General features: G+C 51.6%; 1 protein-coding gene across 7 annotated transcripts in view; it reads left to right on the forward strand.

Annotated features, from left to right (window-relative positions):
• Window positions 1–16,998, forward strand: part of LOC140658942 (ankyrin repeat and fibronectin type-III domain-containing protein 1-like) — a 260,543-nt gene that overhangs the window by 187,483 nt on the left and 56,062 nt on the right. Inside the window, exon 1 of one of the 7 annotated variants that reach the window (XM_072878035.1) lies at window positions 12,222–12,334. The exons of the other annotated variants lie outside the window; for them this stretch is intronic. The gene's annotated coding sequence lies outside the window, so the exon portion shown is untranslated. Of the gene's footprint in view, window positions 1–12,221; window positions 12,335–16,998 lie in introns of those variants that run through there. 7 annotated transcript variants of the gene reach the window in all.

Raw genomic sequence — 16,998 nt, forward strand, 5'->3', positions numbered from 1 at the left:
AGGACGGAGCCACCAGGGCTGAAATGATGTTGCTGCCCTCTCTGAGGGAGGCACTTTTACTTCCAAGGGTTTCGGTGAGGGCGCTTATGGATGTTCCTGCAGGAGTTGGCCCATGTCAGGGGTTGTGACTCCTAGCTTTTCTGTGTCTGGTAGGTTACGTTCCCTCTTTCCACATTAAATGCAAGGATGCTGGTTGGGTCAAGAAGGCTGAAGCGTTAATCTTAAAAAAAATTACATTATCCGAGAACTCTATGGGCTAGAGACCACCTTAGGAAGAACAGCCATGCTAAGAGCTCCCATAGCTGAAATTCCTGAGAGGAGCCTGGCACATGAGGAATGGCCATGAGTCCAGCAGTGAGCCACCATCTGCATGGGTTTCCTCACCTACGGTGGCTGCTCCAGCCTTGTGCTGTATCCCATTTGAACAGGTACAGATGCCTTCCTTGCACTGAGTTTCCAAAGCAGGTTCTTCAGATGTCAGAATGGTATATCCCAGCCTAATAATTCTCATCTGATGCAGTTTGGGCACGTACATCCCCCATTGCAACCCTGCCTGCAGCCCCGCTCTGGCTGGGGTCTGGCCAGCATTTGTAGGGACCAGGGAAGAAACACCTTGTGGGCTGAGTCCAGCCCCTGGCCTGCTTGCTCCTTTGTCAGCTCGATTTTGGAAGCTGCTAATACAGCTGTAATGTTGTTAGTATATCTGGATTTCCAGAGGTCCTTCCAAATTTCTGACAGAGGGCCCTTGACTGCTTTGTCAGGGCAGTTTCCTGAGCAAGGAGCTGCTGGCTGAAGACCCAGGGACACCATGCTCAGAGACAGGAATAGGCTCTCTGGGGACAGGCGCTTTTGCTTAATAACACTCCTGGCAGGGCTGGTTGGAAGTGTCTTGACAGGAACCAAGAAAGGCTGGTGTGTTTGCTAATTCCCTGGTTGGAAGTGTCTTGACAGGAACCGAGAAAGGCTGGTGTGTTTGCTAATTCCCAGTGGCATATATTTGCTCTTCAGTGTCAGGCACCAACTGGAATTCAGTTTCTTCTAACCCAGAAGGAAATTTTGGTAGTAATAACAATCATAAAACCCCTAGCAAATGTGGACTGAAATACCTGGGTTTAATTAAAGTGTCACTGATTTGCTGCAGGAGCTGCTTGTGCTCCCTGCCCATGCTGTCTCCTCTGCTGAGAGCGACGCTCATCTGTCAAGAGAGTTGTCACTCGGGAGCAGTTAATATTTGCCAGGTGCTTTGAGGTGTCAAGAGAGACACTGCTGTAGCAACACAAAATGCTCTCCATTGATCTGCTTGTTCAGTCCCTTGGGACAATGTGGCCATGCTGAAGAGACCTGATGTCTCAGAGCCCACGTCTTGCCCCAGCAGAATCCCACAGCCCTTTTATACAGGCACCTCGTGGCTCTGTCTCCATTTCAGATTAAAGACTGCCGCCCACCTTCTGTGCTTAAGCCTCAGACATGTAAACACACAAGGAACCTTTGAAACCACCTTACATAAAGCAGCAGCTCATGTTTGTTTTGCCTTGCAGTCTTCATTACCGCCAAGATGTCTCTGCAGCTAATTCATTGTCACCCCGCTCTTAAGGCAGAACATTTCATCTCTTAGACTAAAACATTTCCGTGCCAGCACTTAGACGAAAGTGTTTCATTGCTGAATCATTATCTTGTAAAACCGTGGTGTTTTTAAGGATCTAGAAATCAGTATTTATATCTTGGAAGCATTAAGGCCCATCATAATAAGCTAGACGCGTTCCTAATCTGGGTGTTCATTTCATTGCCTCCTTAACTCAGACATTATCGTTATAGTAATGATAATAATAACAACACACATATATGCTACATTTGACTTGTTTTGCGGTCATTGAGAGTCATTCAGCTGGGATGCTCTTCAAGTGGCTCAGGTTTACATGCAAAGTGCCAAGCAGTGGGAGGAGGATGCACAGGGAAAGGGGGGAGTAAGAGACAGTGCAGATGATGCAAGGGAAGCAGTGGGGTAGGGGAAGCAATGCCAAGCCCACCTGTCTGTACTGAAGCCATGGGATGCTCAACGCTGCCAGAAACTGCCCCCAAACCACCTTCACGGGGTTGGAGAATGCTTCTCCCAGCTTCAGTTGTAGGAAAGGATGAAGTGCGGTCACCACCATCTCTGGTGGCAGCAGGATGGCAGAGCAGTGGGGGGTGGAAGAGAGGTGCTGGGGTCTGCGGGGTGAGTGCCCCTCGGATGGGTGCAGGTTGGCAGCTGAAGGGGAGCGGAGCCCTCCAGAAGGGACCATGCGCATGGGCTCCTAGCTTCCAACCCTGAATCCTGGCTGAGCCAGTTTTGTGAAGAATCAGGGAGTTAACTCCTCCACACACAACATAATTAAGTAAAGAAGATTGTAATGCTGGTCAGGGTATCCTAGCAGTGGGGTCCGAGCCACTGAAACTTTATAGCAAGCTTAAAAAATATTTCCCCTGGGATTTGTCCAATGGATTCAGAGCCCGAGTTCCAGGCAGGTGGAGGGGCTTTAAGCCTCTCTGAGTGCTGGGAAAGGAAGGGAATCCTGGAAAGGTTCTTTGGAGAAATGTCATGATTCAACAAATGCCAGTCTGGGGATGGAGAGCAGAGCTGGCCCAGAGCTGAAGGGGAGCGGAGGGTTAGCAGAAACGGGTATGAGTGATGAGTGGTGGGAGGTAGCTCATGCCGTGGCAGAGAGTTGCCTTGGATGTTTGCAGCAGGTGAAGGAGACCAGCTGGTACTCCAGCCTCTGAACAGTTCTGCAGCTTTCCTTCTGGCCTTCAAAAGGTCTCCCCTGCCCTGTGGTGTGCTGATCTTTGAAGCTAAGGTGGCCCTGTCTCTCCCATGAGCCCAGAAAGGCTTCTGGAGACTTGGCTGCTCTGGGGAGGAGGGTTCTGCCTGGGGGGGGCTGGTGCTGCTCCTTGTCCTGATGCTGTTTGGAGTGTGATGGGTGCTGTGGTGTGCCAGGCTGGGGCTGTGCAGTCCCTCCAGCCCTGGCAGCTCCCCGAGGGGTGCAAGCGTGCCACTTCAAGGGCCTTGCGATGGGGCAGGAGGATAGTCTATATCTCCAGCCTCTTGGGAATAGTTTTGTCCCCCCAAGAACATTTGCTGTGCTGCTGGGAGCACCGACTCTGGCTCCTCTTAGCTCTGTGGCTGTGGAGGGAACGGGACACAGCCTTGATGGGGTGCGGTGCTGGCAGAGATCGGTTGGAAGCTCAGAGATCGAGGAGGCAGTAGCCCCGCTGATTCACCCTGTGGCATCTGGGCTATCTGCCCAGGCTAATATCGCTATTTGCTTTTGAAGCTGGGAAAGCTTTTGCTGGTCCGTGCCCAGCAAAGTGAGTGCGGCCCCGTGCTAAGGGTCCTGCTGTCCTGCTGCTGCCCCCCTCTTCGGGCAGCCTGGGAGAGCGGCACCGGGTTATGTGCCTCATAGGTCCTGCTGAAGACCACCGTTTTTATAAAATATGAATGAATACAACTCTTATTAATTTTCTTTTTTATTGCTTGTTGTGTGGGAGTGCTCACCCTGGGCCCCTACCCCTGATGGGACTGGAGGACCATGGTGGGGTGCTCTACATCCAGATTTATGAGGACAGAGATGTCCTGGATGGCACCAGGACCCTTGATACCCAGAGTTAAACGTCTTGGCCCAAGGGAGGTTGGGACAAGGAGCCACTTGGTTTCAGCTATCCGTCAAGCCCAGGGGACAGGAGAAGTTGTTGGGGCTGGCTGAACCCATGCTGCCCTGCTCTGGGTGCCCAGGCCAGGGGACCACTGGACCATCCCCTTGCAGCATGCTCGCTCTCCGGCTGGGAACGGCCCTCCCGGACCTGGTGCAGAGCAAAGTTTTGGTTTTCATTGTTTCTGTGCAGCTTTTAATGTGTTAAGTGAGGTTGTGATGTAGGCCCTTACTGTGCTGGTTGTCATAGAAACTTGAAGGGCTTTTTTCTCCTGTCCCCCCAGCCCCTTTCTTTAAACTAAAGCAAGGTTGGGTTTTTTTTCCCCCCCTGTAATTTCAGTTCCAGTCCAATTAAAAACCTGCCTGGCCCTGATTCCTCATCTCCAGCACTGCCACACAAGGACTCGGTGTCTTTATGCCGTGCTTCCTTTTGTCCCAACCGAAGGGTGCATGTTTCCACGAACGGGACACTTTCCTGGTAGCGCTGGGTGGGCTTCTGTCCCCACTGAGCCCCCACGGGGATTGGGGCTGGTCCTCAGCCTGTGTCCCTCTGCGGTGCCTCTGGGTAGGAGAAGATCCCCTTGCTCACCATGGGGTACTTCACCTTCTGAAACCAGGGAGCTGAGTGGGCATGGCCGCTTGGTGCCTGGCTGCTGGAGGTCCCCAGTCCTTTGGTGGAGACGTTGAAATGGCATCTGCTTGCCCCACTGGTCTGAACCCAGGGCTGCCTTCCCCTCTCGCAGGATGGGAGGACAACGCTGCCAGCTCAGAGCCAAGACCAGCACAGAAGCCACCTATGCACACCAGCTGCAGCCCTTCTGCATTTGCTACGCTCTGCATTAATCATGGAAAGGAAATCGAGCGTAGGAAGAAGGGCATTTTTTAACAAAATAACCAAGGCTGCGTTCTCCCCTAAGCAAGATAGCAAAGTGTTTGCTGCAGTGAGTCAACATAGAGATGCTTTTGTCATGGGAGGTAACGCTTCCACCCTCAGCAGCCAATTGGTCCCACAGCTGGGTACCAAGAGGAGGAAGTGGGTCAAGATGTTTCCCAAGCTGCTTGGCCAGCACTCTCTGCTGGTGTTTCTCCAAGAGCTGTGAGAGGTCCTTTCCCACTTGCTCTGCTCCTGGCATGAGACTTGATGGGGACTCCTCACAGCTAGCAGGACTTTTAGCTCTGAACCTCGCCTTCGAGGAGCTAGCACCCATCTTTGCTGCTCGGTGCCTCCCCAGCTCCTCATTGTTCCAAGGCCTGTGCTGTCTGAGGAGTCACCCATCTTCACCGTGGTGTGTGGCAGGGGTTAGCCTTTGAGCTGCAGTTATCCACTGGGATTCACTTGTGTGGGATTCAGGTAAGAAAGGGTCTATTAGATCATGCTGTTTGGCCTCCCATGTGCTGTAGGGATGTAAATGCTGCCCACGCACTCCTCCATGAGCTGGAGAGGTTGTGGCTGCCCTCTGAGAAGTATCTAATCCTCTGAGCATCTTCAAGAGGTATCTAATCCTGACCCAAAACTCATTTGAACTTGTTGGGCTTCAGCTCCCAGTGCCTGGCTGTCTGTGTGTCTTGCTGGATAAGAGCGGTTGGCACCGCTCTGGTTTGGTGGGGGTGGCAGAATTTTTGTCAATAAACTCAATATAACTCAAATCTTTTGCAGCAGGATATTTTATCCAGCCCTCAGATCAATTTTGTGACTCATCCCTCCAGCCTCTTTGCTTTTCTAGTGTCCCCTTTTAAACGTGGGCACCTTAATTGCAGGAGTGTTTCTGTGTCAGTCTCAGCAGTGCAATACGTGTAACTCTCCTCTCCCCCAAGAACTGCATCAGCTCTTTTCATCACAGCCCCACATTAGAGCCTTGTGTTGGGTTGGTCACCCGTGGTGACCCTTGAGCCTTTCTGGAGGCTCTCTCTTGTCTGGGATACAGTCCCTGTTCATAAATACGGCCTGAAATCCTTCTCTGTAGGTGTGTCATTCTGCACTGGGCTGCATTAACATATACTGTGTTTGAATGGGCTCAGCATTACCAAGCAACCCACATTTCACTCTCTCCTCATCAATATTTACCGTTACATCAATCTTCCTGTCATCTGCTAATTTTTTTTGAGCGAGGATTTTGTATTTCCTTCATGATCATCGAAGAAAATATCGACTAGCATGCTCCCCGTGGAGCCTCACTAATGATTTCCCATTGACAACTTCTGTTTGAGACCTGTCAGCCGGCTCTTAATCTATTTAACGTGCTTTATTGATACTGTATAGAACTATCTTCTAAAATCAGAATGTCAAGAAGCACTTAGTGCTTTGCCTGCACAGCCGTAATGTACACGGTGCCTTTTTCAGCTCAGCCTGTATTCGCTAAAGAGTGACATCGGGCTCATTTGACAAGATCTCTTATCCACAAAGACATGCCAACTGACTTTAATTATAACTTACATCCTTTAATTATTTCTTAATTTAATTCCAGATGAGCCCTGGCTTCTGGGTCTTACATCAGACTGACCATTTAGTAGTTAACTAGGTCATCTTCACTACTGGGTGTGAATATTGCTGTGAAGGAGCCATTTACCATCTGGACGTGGCAGCCTAAAGTTAACCCAAAACAAGCAGCAAAGCCAAGAAAACTCTCCCCAGCTTTGGGTACACGTTATCTGTGCTGGCTGTTTAGTGCTGTTTGTCCGCCTTAGACGTAGGTGAGGATACTAATGGTTTAGGAAAGCTTCATCTCTCCTAGGAAGTACTTTACTCTCCTTTTTTCCCCAAACACAGAATACATATTTGTTGACTATGTTTGCTTTTTCTGCATCATTATAAGCAGTCCTACAGTCTCTGCTTACAAATGGTCCTATTGCTGCTTACAAATGGTCCTATTGCTACAATTTCTTTGGCTCCCAATAGTAGATTTTGCATGTCCAGCCATGCATTTTCCCCTTCTTTCCCCTTCTTCAGTTTCCCTTATCAGTTTCCTACACATTGTAATTTTTCATTTGTATTGACCACCCTTTATTCTATATCCCATTTCCACTCTGAGCCTTCATTTGGCAAACGGGATTTTTAAGTGAGTTGCTCATTTCTTATGAAATTGGGACTTTACAGACATTCAGTGAACTCCTCTTAAAGAAGTCTTATTTTTTCACTCTACTTTTTCAAAGACTTTCTTGACAGTCAGTTTTATCCCATCTCCCGGGATGTGAAAATAGCCATTTTGCAGTACTGAGCGTGCGCAATGGTGCTTGCCCCATCTTCTCATTGCTCCATGGGGATTGCTGCCAGCCTGGGCGGCCTCTCCGGGCAGCCAGTGACTGCTCGACCTTTTGTCACCTGCTGTGCATTAACTTCTGCATTGAAAAGTTATCAACTGTAGTGTTTAGAAATGCACGTGGTATTTTACTGCTGGCTTCATGAGTCTTCTAGCATGTGACTCACAAACCCAAATCCTTCATAATGCATTATTTCTTTCTATCCATTGAGAACATATATTTAAGTTTGAGCTCCTGCAGTCCTGTGCTGGCTCAGGTATGATGTGCTATACCTCTTCCCAGTCCTTGGTGAGAAGGTAAATCTTCAAGCACTGATTGCTAAAAGATCTGTAATTCTAAAGAAAAAAATATAATGGCATGTATTGTAAGTATACAGTGCCCTCTTCTTCCTTCCCTGCCACCCCTCCTACGCAGAGACCTCTGAGCACATAAATCATCGTAGCAGGTTTTAGTAGTGTCGAGGGCATCACATTTCTGCTCATGAGTGAAAATTTCCCATTCCTCATGCTCCTTTCTCAACCTTGCTGCCTTGCATCATCTCAAGAGCTTGCTGCTTTGCCCATCAGCACAGCATGAGCAAGATCTCTGATAGTCTTTCCTGGAACAACCACAGATTAATCTGGCTTTTTATTCAAATACACAGTCCTGGTATTTTCTCTCTGTGCTTTCACCTGTGGTGCTGGATCACAGAACCATCAGCTGGGCCACAGAACCATCAGCAGCTACATCAGCCTGCACTCTCTTCAGAAACTTATCCTCGCCTAAGAGCACCCTCACCATGGCCAGCCTGGATAGTATTTGATCACTTTGCTGTGCGGCAGCACCAGAGGTTGCCTTGTGCTCACCTGCCAGAGATGCTGTTCTGTAGAAGAGCATTTTGTTGTTCCTGAGCCCACCAGCAGGCAGCGTCTCCTGGGAAAGACTGCCCATTTGTGATGTCCTTCCAAACCAATCCACGCTCTTCCCAACTTCACGCTGTCTCCAGCACGGTTGTCTCCTGCCTTGCTCCGGCAGGGACCTCATCTGAAGCACGGCTTGTGCTGTCGGTGGTGGCTCTGCAGCCCTTCTGCAAGCCGCCTGAGCTCCTGAGAAGCAAAAATTGCTGCTGGTGGTGGAAATGACAGTATTAGCCTTGAGAGCAATCAGCCAGGTCTCTGTGAGCTGTGGCGTTGGTGTTTCTCCTCTGGCTCTTTGCTCTGGGAGGGATAATCAGGCTGAATACGCTGATTTACTTGGGCTGTACTGAGCAGACTGTGGGGAGACATGTAGATAGCGCTAATTTGCTCAGGGAACAGTGTGTCTAAGGACATTAGAGGAGGGAAATAAGTTGTCTTTACTGCATCCTGACAAAGCGGGGTGCGCAGAGGTGAGATCTAAAGCTTTGAGCTTTTCCACAGGTTTCTGGCATTAATAAAGATAGGAGTCAGAGTAGCGTGGTGACTCCCAGGAGACGTGCAGTGGGAAGGGACGAGGGTGCGGGTACTTGGTTGTCTCTTCAGGCTTGGGACATCATGTAGAAGGGCACCACCTCCAGCATCACCATCTAATTTATGGGGAAATGAATTCCTCCTCCAGAAGTGCCTCATCTCTCCACGGACTGCATAGGGAGTCTGGGCAGCTAGCTCAGATCTCTGCCGTCAGTCTTGCCACTGATGGCTTTCAACACATCCAGAAGATGCAACTGAAAGTAGGATGAGCCTATAATAATTACTGAAGAAACACTGGATAATGGTATTTATGCCTAATTAAAGACTTGACTGAATCAAGCTGTGGACAGTACAGGCAGGTTGACTTTGGGGAGACTTTGGGGCATTTTACTGAGTGGCTGTGGGAGATCTGCTAAACCCCCAGCCACAAGAAAACACCTTCTTGCCCCACAGTAAACGGAAATGCGTGCAGTGCTTTTCCATGTTGCCTCCTTCTCCAACGGTCTGGAGAAGGAGGCAAAAGGAACCCTAGGGCCCGCAAAATCCCATTTTTACATTTAAAAATAGAAAAGCCAAGCCTTTCAAAAAGCTTGAATGCCTCAAGAAAACCTCTGGAGCTGACAGTGCTCAAGCAGGGGCTGCTACAGGTTTTTCTTTGCGGTAATGAGGTAGGAAGGAAAAAGCACCCAAGGAGGGAAAGCTCAGCTGCATGCATTCTCCCCCTCGGATGTCAGAGATGCTTTGTTTTCCAGAATTGCTTATTATTCATACAGCTATCTCATTAGACAGCTGAAATACAGCTCCAGCTTGGGGCTTGTCATGGCCCGGGCCCTACTGCGGAGCTGTGCAGTGTCGTTGCTTTCCACCCCCTGGGAAGTCCCGCCGGAGCCAGCAGGATGGTACTCAGCACCTGCCTTCGGGCACCAGTGCCGGGGGTGGTTTGGTCATCTTTTCCCCACTGCGTTCCTCTTTTCTCCTTCTTTTAATCAAAGGTTTTGTCCCATTATCCTAGGCCACTGTCTAGCAGATGTGTGGGCTTAGCATTGCTTGTCCTGAGGGTCCTTCAGCTCTCGTCAGCAATCTTCCCGAAGAAGGTGCAGCACAAGAGCTGCTGTCTCCAGACATTTCCCTTGTTCCCAGATGTTTCCAGTAAACACCTCTGCCTGCACATGGCATCTTAACCGCCTGTGTTGGGGCCAGGTTGCCAAGCCCAGTTGTGCCGGATCCCTATTCTGCAATGCGGCCACTCAACTTTGCCATTTCCCGACCGACTGGACAGCTCTGAGGATGAGGAGGACTCTGCTTCTGGGCTTTTATCGAGCTTCTGTGTCCCCCCACCTCCACCCAGCTGGCGAGTGTTGCTGGAAGCTCTGGCTTGAACCAGAAACCAGTCTCGGACTTCTAGCCAGTTTCTAACCATCTCAGAGTGGTTTCTAACCATCTTGGTTTTGCTGCTGCAAATTACTGGCTTCACAAGCAATGAAGCCGATCTCTGAAAGCAGGAGAGGAGGCAGTGTGGCTGCTGCTGAAGACAATGGTCCTGCTTCATTGAGAGTGTCCTGTGGAGTCCCACCTTTGGGATTTTGTTGGCTGGCCGGAGCCACCAGTGCTGTCACCAGGAGGGACCACGTGCATCCTGGCACGCTTTGCTTACAGTCAGCAGCGAGTCCAGCGTGATGGATCCCACCTCCTCCCACCAGTGCAGAGCATGGTCCTGGGGGATCTCCTAGCCACAAGACCCTAGTCGTCTGAGCAGCGGGGATGCTGGAGGGGGTGTCAGCCACAGCGAATGTGAAACCCTAAATATTTGTACACAAAGGCCACGCTGAAATTCTTGTCCCAGTCCAGACATCAGAGGTGTCATTTTTGATTTCCCAAACACAGAGAGAGCCCTTTCAGCCCTGGCCTGCTCAGACACTGCAGCTTTAATGTCCAAGCACCCAGCATGTTTCCACTCCCCTCAAATGCATCAATCAGGTCTCGGTGAGGCTCTGAAAGAGCCAGTTTGTTAAACAAACACACTTAGTGTAAAAAGTTTATTCCAGTTAATTAGGACTTCATTGCAATGGAAACAAATTACCCAGCTGTCATCTGCCAAGGCAAACAGCAACAGGGGAGAGGGGGTCCTGGCCAGGCAGGAGACAAACAGCCATCTCAGGCAACCTTATTTATGGCCTTTTTATGTATTTCTGTATTTATTTGGACATTCCTGAGCTGGAGAGCTGGGTTATTGCCGAGCCGCATGCCCCAGCACTTGCACGGTGTAGGCTGTCACCGGTGGCAGGTTATCTGCCTGTGGGGCTCCCGGGCAAAGAGCCAGCACTGGCCCGGGCGGGTGCTGCCCATGGGGACCCAGGGGCTGGTTTCTGTGTCCCTGGGCATGTCCCTTCGGGCTTGTCCGGGGCTCTTGCTTCAGAGACAGAGGTGAGGTTCTGGATGTGCAAGCAATGGGCAGGCTAGGGCGAGCTGCTGGTCCCTGCTTGCCGATGGGGGTGGGGGATGCGGTGGTCCCCAGATGGAGCAGCGGGGTAGGGAGGCACTTGGGAGAGCTGGGGGCTGGCGGTCACTGGGAGCTTTGCCCGAGCCAGGGAATCCCACACTTCCATCGTTCCCTGCCCTCGCAGCCGGGTGCCCTGTGTCTGTGTTGACCCCGAGTATGAGTCCCCATCCCCGCTGTAGCCTTATTCTCCCCTCCCAGCCCAGGCAATTAACTGTTAGGCAGGAGAGGCGTAAGCACTGCCTGATGAGGCTCCCACTCATTTCCAGCTCATTTTATTTAAACAAACACCCCATCGATACCCTTTTTTCCTCCTAGAGCTTTTATTGAAAAAGGGGGAGAAAGGAGGAGCTGGGATGGGGGGTAGGGAAGCCGGAGGCAGGCAGGGAGCAGAGCTCAGTGGGCACCAGAGGCCATGCGATTCCTGGGAGCGCTTGGGGAGCCGGGCAGGATGGTGCTGGCTCCCGCAGCCGGCGCGGAAGTGACAGATAAACCCGCGGGATTAGCAGCGTGTATCATTGCAGGAGAGCAGCATCCCCTTCCTGGAGCATTAGTCACCCGAGCCTGACGCCGGGGCGGGGGAGGCAAGTGCAAGTCATCAAATTACCTCCTCCCGCCTGCTCCCGTCCCCCTGCTCCCAGGTGGCCTGTCCTTGCGTCGTGTCCCTCCAGCTCTGCCCTTCCTAACCAGAAGGTGGGCTGTGCTAGGGCTGCCGTGGCTGGGGTGGGGACAGGCGGGGGACATTGGCCCCAGGGACGGATGGGTGCAAGCAGCATATCTCCGCTTGGCTGCGGAGATGGTCCCTCCTGTTGTAGCCAGCAGCGTGGTGGGTTGGGGTGGCACAAGCATGGGGGATCTCCCGATCACCCTTGGGGTTGCATTCTCCCCTGGAGGCCTTGGGGACGTGGAGGACAAGAGCAGGTTTCTGCCCTTGCACGGGGACCTTCCAGCGGGCTTGGATTTCTCTTATGTGCCTGGTGGATAAACCCAGGGCTCTTCCACCCTTCTCATCTACCGCAATCGCATCCAGGCCAGATTTTTCTGGTCCTGTGAAGTTCTGAAATTCACATTTGAATTTCACATTGCGAGCGAGTTGCCATCCGGAGCCTTTTATACACTTTCCAAGAATGTTTCTGTTGCCTTATAGCTGTGAGATCACCGTGGCCTGCGCTCTGAGGTTTCTGTCTGTGATGGCATGTGTTCAGGGGGGTGGAAAGCCTGGATCGGGGCATGCATCCTTGGAGGCGCCTGGAAGGGGGCGAATCGCAGAGCCAAGCACTGATAGCTGCAGAGATGAGTCCTGAGAGCGGACTGATCTCATCTGAGAGATGTGGGAAAGATGGTGACCAGCACTGGAAAGGACAGATTTGGCTTTGTTTCTGGAGCTTGGAAGGGAGCGGAGGAGGGATTGGGGAGTTTGGCGCAAGCATCTTGGTTCCTCAGAGTCGGCTGGCCCATCTTGAGAGGTAATTTGGAAATACAAAGATAAAAAGCAGCAAGGAACCTCAGTGCCACGTTTCCCTGCCTGAGAGCTGGGCTCTGTTGGATGTAGCCCACCACAGTTTCAGAGGTAGCGATGCCCCCTCAGTCCCACAACGACGTGCACGGGGGTCCCCGTGCCCCCACTCTGCAGGAGCCTCAGCGGGCAGAGCCAGAGCGCAGGGTGCTGGGCATCTCCCTCCTCTGGCTGGCAACCCTCTATTATTAGGGACTTTAGCTTTCTGTTTCTAGATTGACTTGTTGTCAGTGTTTATTTTTAGCTCCTCCAGTGCCTTGCAGATTCCTCGAGGGATTCTTTCTTTCTCTCTACCTCCTACAGGTTTGTTTATAATGTAGCTGCGTTGATTTGAGCCACGAGCAGGAGCTTTCAACACCGGCGGGGGCTGCACTGCGGTGCTTGCGCAGCAAATTACCTTAGTGGGTTTATCTAAGGTTGATGGGTCCATGGGGTCCGGGTGCCCTGGGGCAGCCACCCCTGCAGAGACCGGGGTGCTGGGAGAGAGCATTGCTCCCACCTACAGCCACTGGTGTGGATGCCTTGCGGTCATCGCTCAAAATCACTGTCAAAGCATGCCGGGTGGCTGTTGCTTTTCTCAGCCCTGCCCTCCCCGAGATTTCTCTCTTTTCTCTACCCAGGGAAAAAGTTCGGATCAGCATCACTGTACTGGCTGCATGGAAACAAAACCCAGGGTCCTCCTGCAGCTCTGCAGCCAGGTTGGATGGAAATTTTTAAGCGTTTTTTTAAAGCCCTGCATAAAGTAACTCAAAACAAGTTGCGAGTATATTTTGGACTCTGGCAGAGCTGTCATCGTCGCCTCACTTTGCCCGCTGGCTGTCCCAGACAAGGGCTCACTTTGAGCGTACCCTTCTGCCGAGCAGGGGGGGAATGTTTTCATTCCTAATTTAGAGCATCCGTCCTGCTGGGGTCCAGCCCCCCGTCTCCTGCTGAGTCCGGCACAGCGCTGGGAGTGCGAGGGCTCCCTGCAGCGAGTTTACCTGTCACCACCAGCTCCAGGGCTGTGCTAACATGTTCGTTAGAAAATGTGACTCTCTTTGGACTTAGCCTCCTTCTTCTCACCCTGGGTTGGCGCTTGGTGGGGGATGTGTGAAGGTACATTTTGTGCTCCGTTTTTTCCAGGATTTCTGTTATTTTGTAGAGGAGGGTAAGTTTGCTTATTTTTAAACACCTAAAATATAGGTTGATATTCAGTATAGGTTTGCTATTTTTCCTGGGGAGAGGCAGCACTGGGAGGTCCCGTTCAGGTATGGCTTTGTTGGTGGTAGCTCCATCACTGTGGCCCCGATCCAGGAAAGTGCATTTTTCTGAAGCATTGATCTCCACAGGCCACTCTTGCCCTGGGAGATGAGCACATGCTTAAGTGTTTTGTTGGACCTGATCCTGTAAAAGCGGAGTCCCTTCAGCAGCTGAGGGAACCAAAGCCAATGATTCAAGCAAATCTGAAAGCCACTCGCAAGGCCACGAGGGTTAGATCCCCTTGCAGCAGCAAGGCCTGAGCGTCATGGTGTGGCAGCTCCTCTTCCTCTCCGTGGATTAACCAGCTCCAAGAGGGAGTAAGGAGAGCAGGCACTGTGGTCACACATGCCCAAGGAATGGGTGGTGGGACGTGCTGAAAGAGAAGACAGGGGCCAGTGCCTGCAGTGGGGCTCTTCGTGGCTTGTGTTTTGCAAAGCCGTCGATCAGCCATCACCTAACGGTGCTTTCTATCATGATCAGGTTATGGCTGGCTGAAGTCATGCCCAGGATTAGCAGAGGGGCTTGGGGTACCTCTGCGATGAGCCTAATGTCAGACTCCACTTTAATCAAGCAACCTGGTGCTGGAAGTGAGAGTTATGAATGTGGTCCCAGGTGCTGCAAGGTGCTGGGTCCACAGTGGACTTTTCCCTCTCTTCTCTCAGCTGTTTTGCTTTGGGGTCTGACTGCAGCTTTTCTAGGGTTGAAGTTGTCATTGAGGTTTTTCTGATCTTTATTTTTATAATGTTCATTAGCACAGTTCCTATCAAAGAACAGCACGTTCCCTCCCTGTCCTCATTTTCTCCCCAGTTAATAACCCTTTGCTGCTTTGGCTCGTTTGGAAAAAGAGACATTAGCTTTGGGAACGACTCCTGGTATAATAGATGGACGTCAGCATTTTCAATCTGATCTGAAAAGCAGCGTTAATTCAAAGAGAGGGCTCAGTGAAATGACTGCAGAAGGCACACGTTACGTGTCTGGGGAGCATTGAGCCAACCTGTATCAAAACGTGGCAGTGTGCGTGTGTTCCTCCGAGCTGCTGAGAGATGCTCTGAACCCAGATGGTTGCTTTTCCTTTCAGAAATGGGCTCTAACAGCAGCCTCCTCCTCCTCCCTTCCCTCCCTGAGGCTCTGCTTTGGAGATACCCATTGCTGAGCTTCATGGTGCAATAAAAACCTTTATAACAGGATTGAGTGGTGCAGGAGAAGACCTAAGGTGCAAGAGATCATACGGCAAAGGCTGAGCTGTTGCATGTGCCGCAGGTGTTGGAGGCACGTGCTGGGGAGCCATGTTTTGTCTGGGGTTGGATGGGAGGTGGTGATGGTTTCTGAGCATCTGCTCTGCTCCTGAAGCCCCCACCGTCTTCCTCGACTGGGTTTTGTTCGTGCTGAGGAACAGACTGAGGACACTAGACTGAGGTTTGAAGCGAACAGGGACAACTATTGCAAGACCATGCTCCAAACTTCCTGCCTTGGGGGGACTGGAGCGAGTGCGGGCATTGCATCCCAGATGCTGAACCTGTGGGCGTTAGTGGCACAGCCCCGTCCCAAGCATCCGCGGGTATTTACTGGAGGTAAGGGAGCCTGCTGCTGGTTTGGGGAGAGTCAGGAGACCACCTGCCTGGTGGGACCCTTCCCTATGGAGAAGGGGTATGTACCAAGCGGGGCTGAGTCACCTTGGAGCAGGGAAAAGGCTGTGTCCATTGGGTGGTTTCAGTAAATCTGGGGTTTAGTTCCAGGGGAGATCAGATCGCTGTGTGAGTTTGGCAGTCAAGGAAAAAGAGGCAAGAGGCACCAGTGTGATGCCCTAAATCTTGGAGACAAGTTCTCCCATCTTACCTGTTGTGGCCTTGACCGTTTCAGGGTACCTTTTCCACTGTCTGTGAAAAGTACAACTGGCCCAGAAACATCTCCAACTGCTGTTCTCCTCCAGAGCAGAGGGTCCAGCTCTGCAAAAACGAGGTGTCTTTCTGCAGAGCTTCCAGAAACTCAACTCTTGACTGCAGTGCCCTGTGGACCTGCTGGCTGGTCACATCAAAAGGCAGTTTGCTCTGATAAGTTGGAAAGCACTCGCTCTGTGACAGCCCAGATGGAGTTGCAGCGAGGTGTGAAGGGTGCTGTGTCCTGGGGGACCTGCCTCCCATGGTGTTCCCACCCCACAGGCAGCATTTGCCATGCACCGAGATTGCGTTTTCGGCCTCAACCTGCAATGTGTTCTGTGCTGGAGGATGGAGGGGGAAGACGAGACACCTGGAAAGCATCCACGCTGCTATTGCCAGTGTGAATAATCCACCTCTTCTTGATTCTTCAGTGCTACAGGTTTTCTCCAAGGACAAACCCTCCTGTGGTTTATGTTTCATTGCTGGCTGTTTGCTTTCTAAGTGTCTGAAACCACTTTTGAAGACTTTGGGCTTCTGACAGCCAACACTGCGGAGCACACCACGCTGGGGTTTTAAGTCAGCTGGTGCAAAGTCTTACGTCATGGGTTTGTCATCGTGTTTCTGTGTCATGCTTGCATTGGTGGGCAGATGTTGTCCAGTGTTGGAGAGGGCCTTGCACAGCCACGGTCTGATGTGTGAAGCCCAAGCCCACGATGAAAGGCAGGTAGTGAGAAGGTCACCTGCCATGGCTCACATCTCTAGCGTGGGCTTTGCCCAGTGGTTGTGGTCTTTGCCACAGGATTCCTTGGTTGGAAATGAAAGTGTCTCGTCTTCTGCATCGCTTCATCACAGGATGAGATGCAACCCTCTCACATCTCTATCCCCCCACCGCTGCCCTCAGTGTGGTCATGCATGAAGGGCATTTTAGGTGCAGGAGCTCTGCTGATGGGCAGTGCCTCATCTGGAGGATGTCAAGTGCTGCTGGTTCTCCTGCTGGGAGATGGCTCTCTTGCATGAAGAGGCTGCTGTGTCGGAATAAAATGCCTTTCACTGGCCTGGCTGGCATGGCCATCCTTTGTGGGGTCTGAGGAAATGGGCCTGATGGTGATTTAATGATGCTGGGCATGGTGTGGTGTAGACAGCTGGCTTCTGAGGAGCTCAGTTCCCCATGGGTGTTCAAATAGCAAAGGCCAGTCCCTGCAGCCCTGGGGGATAGGTGGATAATAAGAGTTAATGGGGAAACTGAGGCACAGAGACTTCAGCTCATAGGTGGGCCCAGACTGGTGTCCTTTGATTTTCATAGTACCAGATGAAAGCCATTCTGCTGGTCCTCTCGCAGCCTGGCCTGGAGGAGGACCCCGTCCCCATGCTCAGTCCCTTGCTGTGGTCCCCCACCCCATCCTTGGACAGATGCTTGCTGGAGACGTGCCCCCTGCAGGGACCACATCTCTGACAGATCACACTGAGGTTCCCAGTCCTGGAAATGGCTTTGGCCCAT

Source organism: Ciconia boyciana, chromosome 13 (genome assembly GCF_034638445.1).
Source record: "Ciconia boyciana chromosome 13, ASM3463844v1, whole genome shotgun sequence".
NCBI lineage: Eukaryota > Metazoa > Chordata > Aves > Ciconiiformes > Ciconiidae > Ciconia > Ciconia boyciana.